The sequence below is a fragment of the Myotis yumanensis genome, unplaced genomic scaffold (genome assembly GCF_028538775.1).
Source record: "Myotis yumanensis isolate MYYU_CA2020_CCGP unplaced genomic scaffold, mMyoYum1.0.hap1 SCAF_19, whole genome shotgun sequence".
NCBI classification, from domain to species: domain Eukaryota; kingdom Metazoa; phylum Chordata; class Mammalia; order Chiroptera; family Vespertilionidae; genus Myotis; species Myotis yumanensis.
This window is the reverse complement of record NW_027223770.1, coordinates 25,044,822-25,055,027: the sequence shown is the minus strand read 5'-3', so window position 1 is coordinate 25,055,027 and position 10,206 is coordinate 25,044,822.

Genomic DNA, 10,206 nt, shown 5'->3' with positions numbered 1-10,206 from the left:
GATGTTTCTCTCTCTGTGTCTCTCCCCCTCCTTTCCACTCTCTCTAAAAATCAGCGGGAAAATACCCTCAGGTGAGGATTAACAAACAAACAAACGAGAGAGAGAGTTTGCTTACAGGGTATATCATGAGATCTGGGAGTCTGCAAGGCTTTTTCTAGACGTTTCTATTCTTCTCAGGGATTTGCTCCAATGGAGGGGAGGGTCGTGGATCTGAATTAGGCCGGTTGGTCGGACACATTCTGACTTCAGAGCTGTAGCCCGAGGTTCCCAGCGTGAGCTGGTCACCAAGGGGGTTAAAAAAAAAAAGGCATCATCAGGTTTGGGGCTGGGGCTTCCCCCTGTGTGTGTGTGAGAACCAAACCGAGGTCTGGATCAGAATGGAAGAAACTGAGAAGAGAAAACCCAGCCCTTTGCAGAAGATCCAGCCCCTCCCTGCCCCTGGGTGGCCCTTCGCCCATCACCCAGCACCTCCTCCCGGAGAAGCCTGCCTGGCCCTCTGGTCCTCAGAAAACCTCCCGTCCTGAGAGGGGAGCTGGGCAGCCCTGTGGCTGCAGCTGCTCTCGCGGAGGAGCGAGACCAGGGCTGACAAGGCAGGCCTCTGTCCACATCTCCCAAGGAGGTAAGGAGGAAAAAGAAAAAAAAAAAAAAAGATTCCTCACTTACACCAAGAGTAAACTTCCTGCCCCATTAAACAATGAGGCATTCAACATCGCCGAGTAAAAGTCCCTGATGTAATGCGCGGGTGAGCCATCGCATGTCGGGCTGTTGTTATGGGATTTATACATGTCCTAGCGAGGGCTCGAGGCGAAGCCCGGAGCCAAGAACAATAGCCCTGACCCCACAGGCACAGAAACCTCATTCCAGCGGAGTTTCCTTCGGAGAGAGAGCCCCGCAGACTCTTGACAAACAAAGTGACTTCAAAGGTAGGCTTGCATCACTGGCCTCCCCCACTCGCACCGACTTCCCTTCAGCCCAGACCTGGCCCTCCTGTCTCCTAGTTTACTTTTGTGAGGTTCACACACACACACACACACACACGCACACACACGATCTGAGCACGCGCAGGCCAACAGGAAAGCAATTGTAACGAAGCACTTTCTTTGTGACACTGGTCACTGTGATGGCAGTAGGATTTGTGCCAGGCGCCCGAGCGAGCGCCCGGGTGCGCCTGGGTGACAAGGCAACCCCTCCCCCCTCCCCCTCCCCCTCCCCCCACACTGAATTCCCGAGGGAGGACGACACCAGTGGGATGGGGGAACGGGGAAATTTTCTTACATCACTTGACGTGCCTGCTTTCACTCCCCAAGTCCTGAGTCATGACTGGGGCTGCATGGCCTCGGGTCTCTGGCTGAAACCAGAGGTTACAGATTTGGAAATCTGACTCCCATCAGCTGACTCCCGTCCAACTCATCAGAGGAAGCGGGTATTGTTTTAGCCACCCCTCCCGCTCCAGGCCCAAGTGCCTGCTCATCCAGGGGGGCCATTACGTGAGGAAGGTGGCCCGGCCGTGGCTTAGTAAGCCGATGCCATGCTGGTGAACAATATCTGACATTCGGTGAGTTGACAGAAAGGGCAGTTTCTCTGTTTGTTTAAACGGAGATTAAGTGAAAGGAAAAGTTTTTCTTTCCCATCCCGAGACAAATGCAAAACACATGTTTCCCCTCTCGCCTGTGCGGTGCAAGCCTCACACAGGCCTCCCCGCCCCCTCAGCTGAGCCTTTGCAAGGATTGCAGAATGTTTCCTCTCTTTGGTGGCCAAAGCCAACACGAGCCTTTGTCTTTCCAGACAGCGGAGCTCATGGTGATGGCCCGGGCGCTTCCAGGCAATTACTGATGCGTGTGCGGCGTTCCCGGGCCTCCCATCGTCTGGGTAGGTCGGGTGGTAAGATCCAGGGCCAGGGATCCGGGGAACCGGGTTCGAGTCATAGCTAGGCCCTTGCCTGTGTGACCTCCTCCCTAAACCTCGCTCTCCTCGTTTGCAAAATGAAGGTGGTTGAGTTGGACATGTCTCGGGGGGTTTCCAGGTCTGGAAAGGCCGCTGGTTCGGGTTGGTTGTGCTGGTATGCGGGAGATGTTCCTGGTTGAGGGCACGCTGGTAGCACGGGCTGGGGGCAGCAGCGGAGATTTCAATCAAGCAGCCTGCCCGTGCACTGACTCACCCACCGTGGCCTTGAACTACTCACTGGCCCCCTTTGTGAGTCCTTCTTATCGGAGAGACGAGGTTCGGCGGTCTGGCCCCTGACATAGCAGCTTAGATATGCGACCAGCCTGAATGACGAGGGTGAAAAGTACTTTGTGTCTCTAGGACTAAAATGGTTATTCCTCTTGGAAGATAAGATTTAAACGTGCTGCCAAAACCGGTTTGGCTCAGTGGATAGAGCGTCAGCCTGCGGACTGAAAGGTCCCAGGTTCGATTCCGGTCAAGGGCATGTACCTGGGTTGCGGGCACATCCCCAGTGGGAGATGTGCAGGAGGCAGCTGATCGATGTTTCTCTCTCATCGATGTTTCTAACTATCTATCTCTCTCCCTTCCTCTCTGTAAAAAATCAATAAAATATATTAAAAAAAAAAAAAAAGAAACCGTCAAGATTCCCCTGACATCTGAGGTCCAATCCAAACTGACATGTAATTCCTGTGACGATCTGACTCCAACCTGCATGATCTACCCTCCTGCCTAAAATCGTAGAACTCGCTAGGCCCTACACAATGGTGCCACACTCACCCCATAAGGGTCACCTTACAAGTGGGCAGCAGGTCTCTGTAGACACAGTGATGGGGAGAAGCCTCTGATACTTTTCAAATCACCCCTAATTATTGGAGACGTCTCCCCTGTGTTGGATCAGAACCTGCCTCATCATAAACCCCAACTACCCACAGGTCCTGTAGGAGCCGCTCCAATGCAGCTCTTCAGCCTCCTCAGTGTCTGAAGAAGCCATCATGCCACCCCTGAGAAATCTCTTTTCCAGACTCAACAACTGCAGTGTCCTTAACCGATTTTCATTGGCTAAATGTTGCTGCCCTTCCCTCTGCCTGAACATGCTTCACCATCTCTTTGAAAAAAAGTGACCCTTTAGCCTGGCTGGTGTGGCTCAGTGGTTGGGTGTCAACCTGTGAACCAGGGGGTCGAAGTTCGATTCCTGGTCAGGGCACATGCCCGGGTTTCAGACTCGATCACCAGTGGGTGGGTGTGCAGGAGGGAGCCAATCAATGATTCTCTCTTATCATTGATGTTTCTTTTTTTTTTTTATTTTTAAATATATTTTATTGAGTTTTTACAGAGAGGAAGGGAGAGGGATAGAGAGTTAGAAACATCGATGAGCAAGAAACATCGATCAGCTGCCTCCTGCACGCCCCCTACTGGGGATGTGCCCGCAGCCAAGGTACATGCCCTTGACCGGAATCGAACCTGGGACCCTTGAGTCAGCAGGCCGATGCTCTATCCACCGAGCCAAACCAGTTAGGGGTGATGTTTCTATCTCTCTCTCCCTCTCTGAAATCAATAAAAATATATTCTCTAAAGTGGCCCTTGGAACTAAATGCAATGTTTTAAATGTGGACCAGTTGGTAGAGCTAGCATCTCCTTTGCTTCTATAACAGGTTAGGTAAGAGATGTGACAATAGTTCAGTGGCTTAAAGAATGTAGAATGTTTTTTCTCTTTAAGTAACTGCCCGAGATGAACAGGTTAGCAGGTGACCCCTGCTCTCTGCAGTCATTCGGGGACCCGGGCTCCTCCTAACTGGGGTTTCGATATCCCATAGGGTATTCCTGTCCCAGCCGGGTTGCTGCCAAGTCCCGGAGGCAGCCAGCAAGAAAAGAACAGAGTGTGAGGAGGGGGTGAGCCTGCCTCTTAAGGGTCCCGGTTCCCAATACAGACCATTTGTTAGCATCCCACTAGTGAGAACGCAGTCCCATGGCTGTATTCAACCTGCAAGGGAGGCTGGGAAATGTAGTACAACCGCAAGGGAAGCTGGGAAATGTAGTACCCGCACACCACAGCAGCTGGGAGAATGGATGTTGGTGGGCATGAATATGGACACACCTCATTGGTCTTTCAGTCCCAGGAAGACCTCAAACTCCTTCTGCACGCAACCCAGGAAAAGTGGGCCCCTAGTTGCTCTCTTTCCAGCCTTCATCTGCTCTCTTTCCAGCGGATCTGTAAATGCGTCTTCCCATCTGTAGAACGGCACATGCAGTCAGCACAGAGAGAAACGGATTCCTTTTGCGCGCGCGCGTGTGTTACAATGCACATACAGTTTTACTATTTTAACCATTTGGAAGGGGGCCATTCTGTGGCAGCAAGTGCATGCCTGTCCTTGTGCAATCATCACCATCACCCATCTCCCCAAATGAAACTGTCCCCATTGAACACTAACTCCCCATTCTTCCCTCTCCCCCAGCTCATAGCAATGCCGTTCTATCTTCCATCGATCATTTCCATGACCCTAAGTCCTGCGTGTCCAGGGAAGAATGCAGAATTTGTCTTTTTGTGACTGGCTTAGTTCACTTAGTATCGTGTCCTCAAGTTTCATCCCTGTTGTGGCGGCTGTCAGAATGTCCTTCCTTTTTTAAGGCTGCATAATATTCTTTTTGTATGCATTCATTTACCCATTTATTGTTGATGGATTCTGGTGTTTCAAAAGAGTGACGTTTGGATTTGAACAATCAGGGAGTTGAAGAGTCAGTGGAGTAGTGTGAGAATAGCACTGAACCAGGTGCTAGGAAACCTGGGTCTTTTAAAAATGTATATATTTTTATTGATTTCAGAGAGGAAGGGGGAGGGAGAGAGAGAGAGAGAAACATTAGTGATGAGAGAGAACTATTGATTGGCTGCCTTCTGCAAGTCCCACACTGGGGATTCAAGCCCCAAATCTGAGACTGTGCCCCGACCAGGAATGGAACCGTGACCTTCTAGTCCATAGATCAACGCTCAACCACTGAGCCACACCAGCCGGGCAGGAGACCTGGGTCTCACTCAGGTCCAGCTCTGCAGCAGGTGACCTTGGACCCATGGCTCCCACCAAAGTCCTGGCGGAGCCCCTGCTTCAGGCCAGCTGGGCTCCGTGGGAGGGTCACAGACTCCGGGCCTGGTCTCTGAGAGTCCATATGTCTACACAGCTCCCAGGTTATTGTGTAGATTCAAGTTCCAGAGCCCCTGCTCTGGGCCTCCTTCTTCCCCTGGGAGACTTTCTACACCAGAGATGTTCCCCATGGGGCTGCGTGTGCTCAGAAGACGCCAGGGTTTCCTAGAGGGACGACGGGGACTCCCGGGGAGACAGGTGCGAGGCCCGGAGCAGAGGGGAAGTTCAGGGGCAGGGCTTGGTCTCCCTGCCCCTATTTGCTTTCTCTCTCTTGCCTCTAAGAGTCTACAGAATTCTTAAAAGCAAATTTAAAACCGGTAGGATCCTATTAAAAGGCACTTCTACTGAAATCAAAGGAATTTCAAAATTAAGAAAAAATTTTTTGAGACTATTGTTGTGTTTCCAACATGATTATTTTATAAACTTAGTGGGTTTTGAATGCTCTTGTTTGGGACTCACTGGAAGGTTGTTTTAATTTAATGTTAAGCTCTGGCCAGAGGTTCTTATAGGGCTTTGGATGTTCTTCTGCCAAACTGCCAACAGGCCCTCTCTGTGAACGCTCATCTAGTACGTACATCCAGTCCTACGCCGGCCCTGGAGAATGCATGTTTGAGTCCCTATGTCGTAACTCTGCCTCATCGCAATCATTCTCATTCTTGATTCTAACATATGATTGCAGACCTTTGGGCAAAGCTAGTGTCTGACTCCTACTCTCATCTTGGCTCCACCTGGGCCTTGTTTGATCTCAAACAAGTCCCTTACCCTCTCCACAGGAGACCCCTTTTCTCCGGGAACGTCCCAACCCTCCCAGCCCCTCTCCTTGTCAATAAAGTGGGTACCAGAGCCCGACCGGTGTGGCTCAGTGTTGACCTATGAACCAGGAGGTCACGCTTAGATTCCAGGTCAGGGCACAGGCCCGGGTTGTAGGCTCAATCCCCAGTAGGAGGCATGCAGGAGGCAGCCTGTCCATGATTCTCTCTCCTCATTGATGTTTCTCTCTCTCTCTCTCCCTCTCTGACATCAATGAAAATATATTTCTTAATAAGTAAAGTGAACAGCAGAAAGAGCCCCTATGAAGAGAGAATAGTTGTGTGTGTGCAGGTGAAGGAGAGCGTGGTACACACCAGGCGTGAGCGCGGGGGACACTGGTGGCGTGAGCAAGAGCAGAGCGTGCAGGGTTCATGGGCCGTGCCAGGGCGTCTGGACTGGACTCTGAGGCCCTGGAGGTTTTCTAGGGGGTAAATCTGATCGCACTTAGACTCTGGGAAGATCCCTTTGGCCCGGGGTTGGAGGATGTGAGGTGGCGCCAGGCCTGTAGTAGCCTGGGAGAGAGGGGATGGTGCCCTACCTCTGCTTTAGGAGAGAGAGAAGGGTTTATGGGGAGAGAAACATATACAACATGCTGACTGGGCTCCTCATGGGCAAAGAATCATGTCCATCATACACGGAAAGCTTCGGGGAGCCCACACAGCTAGTAGGTAGTCCCGAGGGGCTGGGGGTGTGAGCCTTTTGTGCTTATGCCATTGCTCTTCGTCTCTGGGTACCAATTGGCTCCTTGGGAGGCCCTGGAGAGATGGGGCACAGAGTGAGTGTAACTGTGGGAGGAAAGGTCTAGGTTCAACGCGGGAGTGGTCATCCGGGAGCTACCACCAGGCCTGGTGCGATGTTGCCCCGGGCGTCCTGGGAGCATCCTGGGAGGTATGGGGACAGCAGGCAGCAGGGCTGTCAGGAGAGGAGCCTGCAGGACCAGGTGGAGGGGCACCAGCCCAGACGTTGGCTGGTTAACAGAATCATCGAACTGACTGGCCAGGAGGCCTTGGAGACAGCAGGCCTTTGACTGGCGTGCAGGACGCTCCATTGGAGATGGACCAGGTGTGGCCCGGGGACCCTGGGAGCCTCAGTGCACGGGACACAGCACTCGGACCAGATCCTACGGACACTGTGTGATCTGGGGCAGCCAGCACCGCCTCTGGGCCGTGGACCAGGGCCACGACCCACCTCACCAGACAACTGCAGAGCTTCAGTGGCCTGATCCGCATCGGACGCAGGTGGCAAATCCTCGGTAGAGGTGACTCTCTGTTGTCCTGAGCCGCAGCCTGTGGGGCTGGGCCTCACCGCTCACTCCGGCCAGATCTTCAAACCCTGCCTGGAAGGCTCCCGATGGACTCGGAGAGAAGTGCTGCCCCGGAACAGAGCCAACAGGCTGTTGGTTGGAAGAGGGGGCTCGTCGCCCGTCCCTGTGCCTTGTCGTTCCCCCAGGACGAGGAGACTCAGACAGAAAGAAGTAGAACTAGTTTCCAAAACACTCGCGGCACAGAGACAGAGAACACAGATTTGACCTTCGTTTTAGGGTCAAAGGAAAAGCTCATCTTGTCCATTTGCCTGCCTGGTTCTGCATCTTAGATTTCAAACAGCTCCTGCCTGCCATGGCTCCGAGGGCGCCGAGGACCAGGGACCTTGGGTAAAATGTCATTTAAAGGGAATAAAGGGGGAGGGGTGTACTTAGGGGCTCTAGGTAGTGAGTTCTGCTTTCAAAAAAAAAAAAAAGCCAAGTTGGACTTCGCTATTGAGAGACACCTGATTTTCTGGTAGCACAACTCAAGTCAGGACATTGGACAGGAAGCTTGAAGAGCAATTCATTGCATGCAAACTCCAGGAGGTACTTACTGTGGAAATTTATGTGCATACGAAAGTGATTCCCAGAGCAGGCCCTTTGAGAAGGTTGGCCCTTGGCCCTCCTCCCTCCTTCCTCACCTGCAAATGGGTGAAGCAGCTCAAGGGAAGAGTGAAGATTGGCACAGCCGCGTTTGTAATGACTGGACGACTTGTTCTCTTTTTTTCACAGATCAGTGTCAGTCCTTGTGATCTGGGGCAGCCAGCACAACCTCTGGGCCATGGGCCATGGCCACGACCCACCTCACCAGACAATTGCAGAACTTCATGATACACATTGGGATCATGTGTACAATTTTCTGCGTCCGCCCCTTTAATCAGAGCTAGACATTCAGTTAACGAGGAGGAAAAAGGAGAAGTTGTCTTTCAGAGCCAATTTCCTTGTGCTCAGGAGAGGTTCTGAGGTGCGGTCAGCACACATCTGCGCTGCGCGCCTCTCTGGCTGTTGACAGGGTAGCACCTGACGGAGCCAGAGCTGTCGCCGGCCGTAGCAGTGGCCACTCCTGTCTTGGCGTAGTCAGTGTCTACGCCGTAGACACTGCCCGTGAATATCTTGGCACATAATAACAGTTTTGTTTGACCAGGTGAATGTTTTTTCGCGCGTTTATTATTATTTTTGCGACACCCATCAAAGACAGGGAAAGCAGCCAGGCCGGGGTACAGCCAGGGCCCCCGGGCCGGGCCGTATGGAGGACTTCAGGTTTCCTGTTGACTAGCCTACATTTTTCTTTGCACCAAGACTCACTCCCCGCCCCTCCCCCGCCCAGCCCTGCCCCTAAGAAAACGGAACCATATAAAGTGGACATAACATGAACTGCTTTGAAGGGGAAAGTCACGCTACCTTTTTAGGCGACAACGCGTTTTTTTCAGGTCGCTTAAAAGAAATCGAGCTGGGTCCATTTTCAGGGAAGCGAGGCATCGACTAGCACCAGCAACCCCCTCCCACCCCACCGATCGATCGCAAGTGCCTCCGAACGTGGCTGGGCTGGTATTTACAAAGTAGAGTAAGAAATGGTTTGAATGTTCAATCAAATGAATATCTTTCTATGGAAGAATGTTCACAGGATATAGCTGAGAGAGAGGGGGGCCGGGGTTCTACTGTTAAATATTTTACACACACACACACACAGAAAATATGCTAAAATGGGTGGTGGGACAATGGGTACTTTATTTCTTCGTGCTTTTCTTACTTGCCCAAACTTCCTACCACAGCAGGCATTATACTCATGGTAGAGGTTGGTGGTTAAAAGCACAGGCTTGGAGCCAGGTCAACTGGTTCAAATCCTTGCTCTACCACTTCCTGTGGTGGCATTCAGCAAATTGCTTCTTTTTTCTGTGTCTGTCTTCCTCGTCTGTAAAGTGGGGATAAGGACTATACCTACCTATAGGGTTGCTATGAGAATCAGAGAGTCAATACACATGAAGTGCTTAGAAGATGTCTAGCACATAGTAACCACGATGTGCTTGTTACGTAAAGAAGAGAGTCATTTCAAATGTAGTCAAATTGTGAATAATTTTCTCTGGGATGTTACCGGCCGTCACATTCCTATTTTAGGATCCGTGTTGCTGGAGGGAGGATACACACTCGTATATCCCCGTGCCTGTGTTTGCCTCAGCTAATATCATTAGGGTGGAGAGATGACATTCAACGGGTAGCTAAAATTCTTCAAGTTATTTGCCAGGTTATGACAAAGAGCAGGAATTTCCCAAGGGTATATGTACTATGACCCTCCCGCCCCCGACTTGGTCATAGCTGAATTACGACGAGCCCGATTCTCTCCTAAACCACAAGTTGAACTCTCACAATTTAATTCATGACGTTCGCAGAATTGAAAGGACCCTTGACCTCCGGTACATTATGCCCCTTGCCCAGGAGGGAATGCCCCGGGCAGGTGCCTGTTGGGTGATACGTGCTTCGCTTCCTCACGTAGACCTGGGAGGAGCAGAGGGAAGTGAGAGCCGGCTTTGTGGTAGATAATCAAATAATTGTGAAATGCTCCTGACTGATAGGAGACGATGAAGGATAGAATGACGAGGCAGAACGCGCGCAGGGAGACCTTTTCCCAGCGTTAGGAGGGAATCTACACGGAAGCAAACCCACAGGCACACTTCCTGTCGCCTTGCCGGCGAGAGAGCCGAATGGTGGAGCTCATTTGTCATTTTGTAATAAGAGACGTTTTGGTGAGGTGTAGCCCAAGCACTGACAGAAAGACATTTTTTTTTAAAAAAAAAAGGAAACAGCCCCAAAGGCGGGGTGCCTCCTGGCCCGGGGGAGGGAGGACAAGGTGGCACTAAAAATCATTGAAAACCACATGATGCTGTTTCCTTTAGGCCAAGGGGAAAACACGCCAGAAAAAGGAAGCTCCAAATCTCGTGTTTACCCAGCTGTCTGTACAAAGTGAATTATTCATGATTAAATGTGAATAATAAACCTATGCAAATATTTGTTGTATTT